The following is a 13,193-nucleotide window of genomic DNA, read 5'->3' as shown; positions in this document are numbered from 1 at the left end:
ACAACTGTGAAAAGTTCAGCATACTTTACTCTCCGCAGTGTTCCGCTAACTCTGGGATTTCCACTTTTCTAGGGAACATCACTTTTTCTGGATAGCATGTTGAACATGTAATTTTGCAGATACTCATGCTGTATAATATCAGCTCAATCTTTCTAGTTCTTTCAGTAATAGCAAGCAAACTCACAAAAGCTTTGCCTCAGATTTCACAGGCATGTGTGTGCCTCTCTCAGTACCCAGGCCGCCGTGCCAATATGTAGGATTAAACTTTTTCCAAGGTTGAATAAGCCACCATCTGTCTATCTTGTGTGGTGCTGTGCGCCATCCGGGAGACTTGTCCCTTAGAGCATGTTTCTACCATATGTCACTCCTGAGTGATCAGTTATGCCAAGACATTTGGGAAAAAATGACTAAGTCAAGCTGGAAAACCCTTTCCGAATTCCAGAGGAGGTTTGCCAAGCCTGTATTTGCAAATAACTTTGCATCCACCAATTTCTGCATATATTCTATGTAACAATAAATAACCTTTACCCAAACGGACAAAACAATTATTTGGATGATGTACCTGCCCTCCATTGTCCAGAATTCATGTACTTTTTAATATGCCAAGAGATTCAGGTATGATGCATCTTCAGGAAAAATACAAGGAACTTTTACAGAAGAATTGCGACTTTTATGACAACTAAGTTAAGAAAGGAAAAAAAAAGATGTTAATGTATTTCAAGAAAGGCTCTACTTGGTATTTTAAAGCCACAACAAATTAGTAATTTATTTCAAAATGCTCAACTAAAAATACCTAAGGCAACGGAATGCAAGGCTTTTTCCTAATAACTGTATCTAAAGTGCTCACCTGCATGCAAAGTGATCACTTAAACTGTTAAACCACTGATATATATCATAGTTCATGCAATTAGAATTTGTCTAATAAAGAATATGACTCTATCCTATTTTAGATTTAAAGAACCATTTTATGTTCCAAATCCTCAATTATTAAATTAAAACTCAAGCCAGCATCATTCTTATGGCCAGCTCAAGGCTGCTCATTTACATAACTAACTTTCAAGGGCACTTGGTTACGCAGCAATTAATACCAGCAAAGAATCTACCAGATCTGCTACTTAATGTTAAGGAAGACATTCCTGAGAACATTAAAAGAAGAGAGAAATTAGTAAGTCATGATTAAGTCACATCCGTGAGTAAATTTAACACGGGAAGGAAATCTATTCCTAAGGGCAACAATAGAAGTATTAAATACCAGAAGACAAATTATAGGAGTTACTACATTTAGTGGCAAAAGTGAGAAGAAGAGCAGTACTAAAGTCCAAGAGAGAAGGGTCTGAGGGTCCTTTGTCTGTGTTTTGCCTTCAGAGTTTGGACAATCATCGAAAAAAGGGGATGATGTGAAACAAGAATTCACTACAGCCTATTGGGATTTGTAGAACAAAGGGCAACAAAAAGCAGAAAAAATTCATATTAGACAAAGAAAACCAGTACTGAAACAAGGTGATTATTAAAGGCGAATGAGAAAAATTATCACCTCAGAATGGATTTTTTTTTTTTTTTAATGTATTTAATTTAAACAGTCTTCCTATGCACAAAGAGTGAAGCTTGCAAAGGTGAGGGTATTTCAGTCGGGTGATAGGTAACAAATTAATCTATGAAGTAATGAAAGCCTCATACTGCAACACTGACTTGCAGAATGAAAAGAGAGGAAAATAAATATAGAACAGCTAGGCAAAATTGGACTACTTGCCTACATAACACACCTAACATATTTTTTGAAAGGCTCAGCTCCTTCCTGGCCCACTCTGACAGCCTGAGGCATTCCCACTGCTTGGCCAAGAGAGACCAGAGATGCTGGTTCTACAGCATCAGCTCTGTGCTGACCCTTCCTATCCCAATGGGAAACCTCTAGACTAACGTGTGTCTGCTCTAGCTAACATTCCCCTTGCTTCTTGCATCCATTTACAGGTCCAAATAATCCTCCCTTTAGGATGAAACATGATGTGGATGTATCACTGACTGACTCAGAGGTCTGCATACGGGGACAAGAGGAGGAGAAAGAAATTTATCAAAGTTGCCAATTAAGAAAATTCTTATTCTGGATGAGCATTTGTGCCATGAAGCTGGTAAACAGCTTCCTCACAGAAGGAGCTGCTATGTAGCTTCTACACTATCACCTCTTGCCAGAACTACGGCAGAAACAATAGTTTCTCCTACAACAGCCATCACGAAGATCCCCACATATCTGTAAGGAAAAACTATGAAGCAAACAATATAAAGGGAGAAAACATGAAAACATGGGGAAAGATTTTTTTTTATGTTCTTTTATGTTCAGTTGAGGCGGCTCAGAATCTGTCACCTGTTTATCCCACACTACCGTAGCCATACAAACAGGAATCCTAGCAATCTTTAGAGAAATTATGTTTTTTAGTTTGGTTTAATCACTATGAGTCCCTTGGAAATGCTTGGCACACACAGGCAGTGTTAATCTGTGTTCTACTTCAAAAATGTACTAAACCTCAACACTCACTGTTGTTCTTACAAACTTTTTAGGAAACTCTCCTATGCTCCTAAAATTCATAAGCTCAGGATTCCAACAACCACATGCAAAACCATTCCTCTAGGAATAAATTCACTCTGTGGCACAACTAAATATTTGTTACATAAATGCAAAACTTAACTGAAACATCTGCTGATAAATGTAAGATTAGGACACATAAAAGGCAGCAACAATGAAATTTATTTCCACAGGAAACCTCATTTAGAGGAGATGACTGCGGAGACAGTGTTTACAGACAACAAAGGCCCTCTGAGCACAAGGCCAAACTCTAAGAGTTGTTATGTTCTCCCAGCCACCCATCTGCGGGGTATTTTATATTTTCCCACATTCATTCATCAAAGTTCATTCCCCAGCAGAGACTCTGGGCCCTAATTGGCAAGAGTTTCTTTCACTGACCAAAACGTAAGGGAGAAACAGGTCGGTGGGAAGCTATCAAATGTCACTAAGAACTGCAAAGAAGCCTGTCCTCTAATAAAAAGTCCATTTTGCAAGTGCTGTGGTAGTACAACAGAAGAAGTGTTTGCTGCTCAAAATGTTAATGCAGTATTAAACCAAAGTGCAGTCCCTTTTCTCATCAATAATCAATATTCATAAACTAAGTCAAACAAAGAAAATCTCTACATGCAGTGTAAAAGTAGCTTGGAGTTTACTGAGTTACCTTTGCTAGGGGTGCAAAAAGAGTGACTGGGGGCAGGGAAAGTTTGCTTTTTCCAAGCAGAGATAAAGCAGTTTTCCTCACGTATCCTTCCTCTTTTTCACTTCCCTCCTCCACACAAAACCCAAGAAAATCTGCCATTGCTTTAGGTCAAAGGAAAAACAGGCCCAGCTGCCATAAGCCAAACAACGTACAGGTTTGCTATCTCCCCTGCTGTTTTGGCTCGAGCTCTTCAGACTGGAAAATTCAGAAGCACGATCTCCCAAGCTCTATAAATGCCAGAACCATCTAAGAGGAAAAATAGGACAAGGCCACCCCCAGGCAAGTTTGTACTAAAATCTGCTGGCTGCAAGGCAAAAATACAGTAAACATCGCATAGGGACAGACTGCTCCTTGGAAAATATTCCACAAGAACAATATAGCTTCCAAAGAAAGGCTGCGCTAAAGGGACTTCTAGAGAAAAAAAAAATGCAATGTTTTAAGATCCTTGTGAGGAGTTAGCAAGCTAATGGCACACTCAACGACAAATTGTGTGACAGGCAATATGTTTTTGACATTAATCCAAAGAAGAAATGTGAAAGCAACATTGAATGTTCTCTACAAAGCGGTAACAAATTCAGTATCCTAGAATAGTTCTGCAGTTCGCTAAGGAAATTTCGCTTTTGTCTTGAGAATTGATTTCATGGAATAAAACAAGTAATAATAAGCAATTAATCTGTCAATATCATCATCTTGTCTTTTCAGGAAAGACAATTTAAGTTAAATTTTTGCAGTTCTTGAGAGATGAACTTTACAACTGATTACTGTATGTTTTAACGTGCTCTATACTGACTCAACCTAGAAAAACAAGCCAAAAACAGAAGTTGAAACATCCTTTTTCCTGTGTAGCTCCAATTTGCAGTAGCAAGAAGCTAAACAACATGCTCTCCACCAGATGGCTGAAATAAAAAGAACACTCTTTCTGATTAATTAGGAAACAAATGAATCTGCTGTTAGCACAACAAGTTACCATCAGGAAACACGGGCTCCCATTAAACTTTGGTATTCAAGCTTTCTCTGCAACTGTGTTCAGGACCATCTCAAGATTTGTCTCTCATTTCAGAAGCACAACACTACACACAAGTCCATCACACGCAAGTATCACACCAGATACTGCATAACCAATAAGGATATTGGCCCTTTTCACAGACAAGTAACGCTGTAAGAAAGAGACGTTCCCTAAAAGAGAAAGTGCCTATCAGACTAGAAATGAATGACGGTCTCCTAGTGCTGTGAGGAATCACCCCTGGCAGAGTCGCTAGGTGAAACAACACATCCCTCGTCAGGGCTCAGTGAGCAATGGAGGCTCATGCGTGCACACTCAAGCTCTCCAGCTGGTCCGGGAAACGGAAATCCCCAGACCCGATATAGCACAAGGAGCAAGGATGTGACAGCCCAAGCAACAGAGGCCAGCCCATGGTTCCCTGATGAGTCTGCCAAGGATGACTGTTAACAACTTGAGTGACGGTTCAGAATACAATGCAAGTGCTGGGGAGGCAGCAGGGGAAGGCATAAAACACACAGAACATGCTCAAAACACAGGCAAGTGCATGCACTTAGAACATGAATATAACGTATGGTGCTACTGAGGTGAGTGACCTTGGGAAGAAGGGAACTGAGCTCACCCAACCCGGGGAGGTGTGGGGACTTGCAGCTGTAAGATTTCCATGTTGTCATTATGCTCTGCTTTCAAGGGAAGACTTGCCGTATCAGCAACATACAGCATGAGCTCCAAATCTGGGAAAGGCATATTCAAGAAAACCATGCCCTGTTGCTATGATGAGAATACTGAGGCAGACAGCTCCTACCTTTCCCTGCATGAACAACTGCTTTTTTGCACCAAACCTGGGACCTGATATTTCAGTAACAATGGTTAAAAAAGGACTTCAGAAGAAGCTAGCAATCCACTGAGAGGGAACCTGCCATGTTCGAGGGCTAAAGCACAATTTCACCTTCTTTAATGACATCATACATGCCTAGTAAGAATCCAGGGCTGCCAACAAAACCACACCACTATAACTTAGAGTATTTCTCCTACACGTGCAACTGAAGTTCTCAAATACACTGAGAGAGTTATTTTCTAGGGACAAAGGGAATGGTGGAGACATTTACTAGAAACTAAATCCCAGACTGCTTTTTAAAATCCAAGTAAAGGTACTATATCCTCTTAAGTAATTGAAGAAGCTGGGAGACTAAATAAGAAAAAACAAAAAGGCTTCCTCGCACATTAAAAAAGGATTCCAATAATTTTATACATACAGGGACACCACTTAATTCAGCTAAATGAGCTTATCTCACTCTTTCTTATAGGCTTGTGATAGTTACCTACTGCAGGAAATACAAGGCTACACAAAACTGCGAAAGACCATAGAAAACACTAATGTTTCAAAGTGCACCTATCATTACATCATACAGACAATTACAGAAAAAAAAAATAAATTTGGGGCATGTAGTGTCAGAAAGTGGACCCATGTAAACTTTAGGCAAACAATACTCTTTGGCACAGTGTTTTAAGAAGACCCACCTCTCTTCTGTTTGCTTATACTCTTACTTTACTTGATGCCTTCTAGGACTCAGGTTGGAAGAAACAGTGAACAACTGAACCTGTGCACCCTCTCCCCTTCACTCACAATACTGCAGACCTGAAGAATATTCTACAATGTCTCTTCTTTTCAGGATAAAGAGTCCCAGTCTTCTCTGTACCTAAGACTTTCCATATCTCTTATGACTGTTGCCTTCTCCAAATTTTTCCCATCCTACTGTATTGTTTCTGAGCTGAGGGGATCTGAACCGCAGATGATACACAAGATGCTGGTGAGCTGTGAGCTTACACAGTGACAACAAGGATGTTGTCTGTTTAATCCTCTATTCCTTTATTAATATTTCCTACCATTTGATTTCCTTTATGATCAGTGTAGTGAGTTCCTGTTTTACACTGCTGTTTATCATAACCTGGTAACTGGCTCACTCATGGTAAGAGTCAGCTCAAAACTCAGTATTTTTTACTGGAATCACAGTTGGTTGTCCCAAGTAGAGATCACTTTCCATTTATCTGCACTGAATTTTACCTGTCCTACTACTCAGTCACACAGCCACAACAGGCACTCCTCCAATTCTTCATGGTTCACTTCAACCTCACTACCATGAACAAGTTAGTACCATCAGCAAACCTTCTCACTTATTCTTCAAGCCTCTTTTCCAGTGTACTTTTTATATGTTGAATACACCAACCAGTCCAACTACACTGGTGACTGTCAGAAGGGACGACTTATTCCTGCCTTATTCTTCCCATCTTTTACCCACATGTTAGTCCATGACATGACCCTCCTTCACAAACAGCTGCTTAGCTTCCTTCTGGTAAAGAACATTGTCAAAGACCTCTGAATGCCATCCAGATCTTTTTTATTCACTTGCACATTCATCGCCTCAAAGGGCTTCAGTTACTCTTGAAAGGTGGCATTTCCCTTCATAAAAGAAAAGTTGACTCTTCCTGCAGAGCCTGTATTCATTCAGGTAAGTAACTCATTTGTAAACATCACATTATGAAGCAGATATCCTTGCAACAGATGAATTCTGCAACTCTGCAGACAAGATGTTAGGCAACAAAGGAAAGTAATTTTCTGCCTTAAAAAAAAAAAAAAAAAAAAAAAGAAAGAAAAAGAAAAAAGACCCATAAGCATTTGCTTATTCTGAAGCCAAACAGTCAGGGAATTTAAGGTACCACCAATCTCTCCCCTTTATATATGGCACGACAGATGACTAAGAAGTGGCACAGGCACAATAACAACAATTCCTCCTCTTGTAACTCTTCAGTGAAGGCAAGACTTTATTAATTTTTCTAACAATTTTTAATATGAGAAACCAAAAGTAAGCAAATATTTAAAAAATTTAAAATATTTTCCTGCTGTTTGCCAGATGTGTGGGATTGCTGGCAACTGCATAGCACCAGAAAATTGTCAGTCAGCAAGTTATAGCTTCTCCCAGGTTTTCTCCTTGATTTTAGGCAAATTTCTACTATTCTTTACCAGATTAAGAGGCTAATTTCCATCCCCCTATTGGCTCATTTTTACTGATCATTAAGTTAATGACGCAGGGAATTGTGCCCTTCCAGTCTCCCATCCTAGCTGTTTCCTGCTAGTACACCACAGAGGGCACAGGTACACCCACTTGAATTCCAAAAAGATCTGACAATGATTTGTAGGAGTTAGAGATGGGAAACTGACTCCACTTACTCCCATGTGTTCCTGCATTAACAGCAGCCACAGCCCAACCCTTAAATTTATGTCTGAAACTTGCTATGCCTCCTCTCATAAAAGTTCTCTCCTAACATTTATCCTAGCAATACACGTAACACCCTCAGCTTCCTTGGTGTCACCACTTCCAGACTCTTTATATCTGGCTCATTTGTGTGAACAGTGGCCAGAAGCTCTAAAGAGCACAGGACACAAGATGAGTGCTGGCACCCTCAATTTACATTACATCTCACATCAAATAACTAGTTTATCAACAAGCTAAAAAGGCCAAGAAAGCAGCACAAAGAAAGATTCTGAAGTGTGGCTTCATCATTAAAATCTCTCTTTATTCAAGCTTTCTTGTTGGTTTCATTATACAGTGAAGCAGAGAGCTCTGTAAACAGATTTGCTTAGTTTCCATGTCTGTTGCCAAATTTCCATCCTGCGGAACCAATTTTAAATAGAAAAAAGTATCTCTTCCCATCCTCTGTTCCTCAGTGTCATTCTTATTAAGGATACAGAGTAAAAATTGAATGGAAATGAACCAGTCACAGTGGGGTTCAAATCCAAATGTTAACTTTTTTTTTTTTTTTTTTAAATTGCCAAAAAAAATCCAGATCACTTTGATCCGTAATTCCTCCTTTCTTGCGACTACGGAAAGTTTTTAAACTGAAGGCTGCCAACAATGACTTTGTCTTAAACTGGAGTTCACAGTTATTTTCATGGAATTTTGTCTCAGTAACTTTTAGCTCAAGCAGTTCTCATGAAAATATTTCCAAACCACCAACTTGGCTAAATATTTCCAGTAAAGCAAAATAATCCCCAGCTCCTAAATACGACTCTACTTCTTTTTTTAACTTCACTTTATCCTTCAGAAAACTAGTACAGCTTTAAAAATGGGAAAGACAGAAAAGGCAGAAAGGAGACAAAAAAAAATCTGAGAACTTCAAGCAGCCTGTAGTATCTCTGGGTTACAGCAGATGCAGAACTGGAAATGGAGATGAGATACAGGAAATAACCTCCCATATATACACAATTACTAATAGCAATGGCAAATAAAAACAAAATTAACACTGTAATTTGAAATAGCATAGTGCTTGCCTAGCAGAAAGCTCTTGAATAGATCCAGCCACTGTTAGCCCATGCTCACAGCCAGAGTTTCCACACTAATGTAAAGGACCTCATAAACGGGAAAGAAAATCTGATGGACTTTGTATTATCATTTTGTTTAGCTTTTTTGGAGAGGGAGTGCAAAGGAATCATTTATTATAACCCTTTTCGTATCTGTCAGATGTTGCATGTTTTATGTAACTATCACACATTTGGCAAACTCTTCCTACCTACCCATATGCTGGGGAAAAGCTCACACTGTGGAAGAGAAACCTTCCTCCACAAAGTAAATTTCGTCTTTGAGAGGAACTGTGAGTTGCACCTGGGGCTCCAAGATCCCCGTGCTCTCCTCTCATCGCTAGGACTGATATTCCCTCATAACCCAGAACTTGCACATCTGCCTCTCTGGGAAGCAGAACTATTCATCCTGTGTGTTGTGCACGCCAAAACAGTTGCACTGGATCATTTCACATACCGGACCACAACACAGACAGCATGACCAAAGCAAGCCCTCATCCATGCACTTACAATGGGTTTTTCAGAACGCAAGTACCAGATGTGTTTGCATGACTGCCCCATATATTATCATCCCTGGTGCCCAGCTCACCTGAAGCAGAATAAAAGGACACCCACATCCAGGACCCCACCACAGACTCAGGGGCAATCAACTGGCCATCAGAGCTGTTCCCAGGGGCCAGCCCACACAGGACACACCGTTCTGCTTGTGATAACTCTTCATCTTTCACCTCAAGCACAACAGGTCCCCACCTCTGATCTTGAATTCAAACCTCATTCATCACATGTAAGAAACCAAAATATGCGAGCTCCATAGGTTGTCCTGAAACTGGTATTTTCCAGCTTTTTACTGCAGTACATAGGGAAAATGGCAGCAGCTGTGACAAGTGGGAGCTGCCAGCAGAATACCCCAGCAGACGAATGAGAGGAGTGTATGGCGAGCATGCAGGAAGCTATGGAGAAACAGAAGAAGGCACGCCACAGAGCACTTACAGCACGACTTGAGAAAAATGAAACCCTCCTCAAACAATAGGGCTAAAAAAGAAATGGCAGTGCGGAAGCAGATGCTGAGAAGAGTCCAGGTGCAGAAGAACAGAAGAGGGTGTTCCAGGTAACCAAAAAGGACCTTCCTTCTTGGCTCACCATTAAAACACATCTTAGAATTTAGGATTTTAGAAACAGATTTGCAGAGCAAATTGGTAGTGCATTTCATTCACCAGAGCTTTCACCTTCAGTATACCTGTACCATTTAAAAATGTTTTCAACTAAAAACATTTACTAATTAAGTACTTCACATAAATGTCATAAACAGTTGCATATCTTGGCAAATACGTACTACAAGCAGTCCTCACAACACAACCTCACTATCAGATCTCACGTTCTTCAGGAGGTTCAGCTGTGAGACCAAGCAGGAAATACCCTTTACCTTCAGTATCAGAAATCAGGGCATGCTGGTAGAGCTTGTGTGGGACTTTTCAAACCACAGATGGACCAATTACTTTAGCTACTAGGACAGTCCAGTCAATGTTTGTTGCTGACTTGTTTGGAAAGCTGCTTCACTAGCCTTTGGAGCCCTCAGTTGCATAAAAAATTTCTGTAAATCAAATACATACACACAGTTTAAAATTCTGATACACCTGAGTTAACAAGAACTCAGAGAATCTGTGATTACAGCAACCACAGCAGGGTTTCTGAAAGGGAAGATAACGAGTCACTGTTTTGAAAGGAAGAGGTGAGCTGTCAAGTGACTGACGGGGAGGTTGTAACAGGATGTTTCATTGCATCTGTAGAAAATAATGCTAAATCCACCCATGAAACGAGAACAGAAAAACTATTTAAGGGATTAAAAGATATAACACTTGTTGTTTCTTAATCTAGAAAATGAATCCTAGAAGGAAGTATGACAGAATAAGGGTGGGACAGACAGATGGAGAAGAGTAGGCTGCATTATAGACCTGGATACAAGTAACTTGTCCGTCCTGACTGAACAGGTTCCATCCAAAGTCTTATCAATGCACTCCACTGCCATTGTAAAGAAAATGGGGAGCAAATCCTCATACTATCCTCTGCTGGCTCACCTGAGCACAGCTGCAGCACTCAATATGAACCTGATGGGCAAAAGAAATCTTCAGTGAACAGAGCACGGAAAAAAATGTATTCATTTGTCAAGTAAAATGGACTGTAACTGCCTATAACCATGAAGTCCTGCCTGTTATTTCTAACAAGGTACCAAGGCACTGGATAATAATTTCTAGAAATCACACGTGGTAGACAAGCTCAGAGAAAGATTTTTTTTTTTTCAGCGCTAATTGATGCCATAGTAGTCAAGAAGCACAGGTTTTATTAAAATAATGTAAATTTCTGTAGCAAATTGCTTCAAACAGCTGATAAATGCCTGCAGAAGTGCAGTGTGGTTCATTAACCTGAAAACCATGAAATGAATAGCCACTTCTGGACAGTATGTTAAAGAAACCGAGTTTTTGAGATTCCTTTTTTTGGCCCAGTGCTATACAAACAGAACCACAAAATTGGTGGAAATGCAAAGACTGCGGAAAATACTCCTGCTTTGCAAATACCCCAATACACTAGATGGAGTACATAAAATTCTCAACCTTCCTAAATCTCTCAAGTATACTGTGTATATTGTGCTCACGTAAAGTAGTGATAAAGCAACAGATAATTCTAGTGTTGTCTTATGATTGACACAGGCACAGAAAACAGACATAAGCTCACCACTAACTTTCAAACAGTCAATTATTTAATCCTTGATAAAGTAAGCATGGAGAATGCAAATTAAAGTATCCTGACTTAGACATATACTGTATCTCTTCTCCATCCAGTTTATGATCCTGTTCCCAATTTAGGTTTTAAGTTACTCAATGACACAGCCTGAATTTTTTAAAAAGTCTGTATTGGGTTTGTGTGGCAAGGTTTTGGTAGGGGGGAGCTACAGGGGTGGCTTCTGTGAGAAGCTGCTAGAAGCTTCCCCGATGTCTGACAGAGCCAATGCCAGCTGGCTCCAAGATGGACCCACTGCTGGCCAAGGCCAAGCCCATCAGCGACAGTGGTAGTGCCTCTGGGTTAATGTATTTAAGGGTAGAAGTTGCTGCACAACCGCAGCTGGAGACAGGAGTGAGAATATGTGAGAGAAACAACTCTGCAGACACCAAGGTCAGTGAAGAAGGAGGGGGAGGAGGTGCTCCAGGCGCTGGAGCAGAGATTCCCCTGCAGCCCCTGGTGCAGACCATGGTAGGACAGGCTGTGCCCCTGCACCCATGGAGGTGAACGGTGGAGCAGAATCCACCTGCAGCCCGTGGAGGACCCCATGCCAAAGCAGATGGATGTGCCTGAAGGAGGCTGTGACCCCCTGGGAAGCCCGTGCTGGAGCAGGCTCCTGGCAGGACCTGTGGACCCATGGAGAGAGGAGCCCACGCTGGAGCAGGTTTGCTGGCAGGACTTGTGACCCCGTGGGGGACCCATGCTGGAGCAGTCTGTTCCTGAAGGACTGTACCCCGTGGAAGGGACCGATGCTGGAGCAGTTCATGAAGAACTGGGAAGGACCCATGTTGGAGAAGTTTGTGGAGGACTGTCTCCCGTGGGAGGGACCCCAAACTGAAGCAGGGGAAGAGTGTGAGGAGTCCTCCCCCTGAGGAGGAAGGAGCAGCAGAGACAATGGATGATGAACTGACTGTAACCCCCATTCCCCGCCACTCACAGGGAGGAAGTAGAGAAATCAGGAGTGAAGTTGAGTCCAGGAAGAAGGGAGGGGTGGGGGCAAAGTGATTTTAAGATTTGGTTTTATTTTCTCATTACCCTATTCTGATTTGATTGGCAATACATTAAACTGATTTTCCCCAAGTCGACTCTGTTTTGCCCGTGACAGTAAGTGTTGAGTGATCTCCCTGTTCTTACCTCAACCCCCATGCCTTTTGTTACATTTTCTCTGCCCTGTCCAGCTGAGGAGGGGAGTGACAGAGCGGCTTTGGTGGGCACCTGGCACCCATACAGGGTTAACCCATCACAAAGTCCTAAATGTTTTTAGAACCAAAGGCCTCAACCCTACAGATTGAGCCCAGTTCTAATGAGAATTACATTCTCCTGTGATTTAAATAGTTTCTTTTCTAAGATTCCTCTTTGTAGGTGTGTATGAATCTCTGCTTTGAACACCATCTGAAAGCAACCAACTTTATGTAAAAGAAATCAGACCATCTTCAAGAGCTATGCAAAGCACTCTGTGATAGAAACCCTGACAACAAATCATTTCACATGAGTATTGTACAGTTCTATACCACTAAATAAAAAGCCAAAATAAAGAAAGTAAAAACTCAACCAAATATTTTTAAGGAAAATTGTGGAAAACACATATATACTTGTCAAACTGTCTGCAATAACTCTAGATTTTCCCCATGCATACCTGTTATGCAAATTTTTAACACAACTGTATCTCAGTACATCAAAAAATACTCCCATTATACGGTATTACATTTGTTATACTGATAATTATACAATACCCATATTATATATTCTGCATACTACAACACATATATTCTACACTTCCTGCTGCTCTGCTCCCAAAGACATT

General features: G+C 40.8%; 1 protein-coding gene across 1 annotated transcript in view; it reads right to left on the bottom strand.

The window, feature by feature from the left end:
- The window catches only part of LDLRAD4 (low density lipoprotein receptor class A domain containing 4), a 294,715-nt gene that overhangs the window by 249,552 nt on the left and 31,970 nt on the right, over positions 1 to 13,193 (bottom strand). The gene's annotated exons all lie outside the window — the stretch shown is intronic.

This window comes from Strix aluco, chromosome 1 (genome assembly GCF_031877795.1).
Source record: "Strix aluco isolate bStrAlu1 chromosome 1, bStrAlu1.hap1, whole genome shotgun sequence".
In the NCBI taxonomy this organism is placed as follows: domain Eukaryota; kingdom Metazoa; phylum Chordata; class Aves; order Strigiformes; family Strigidae; genus Strix; species Strix aluco.
This window is presented reverse-complemented; position numbering and strand designations above follow the sequence as displayed.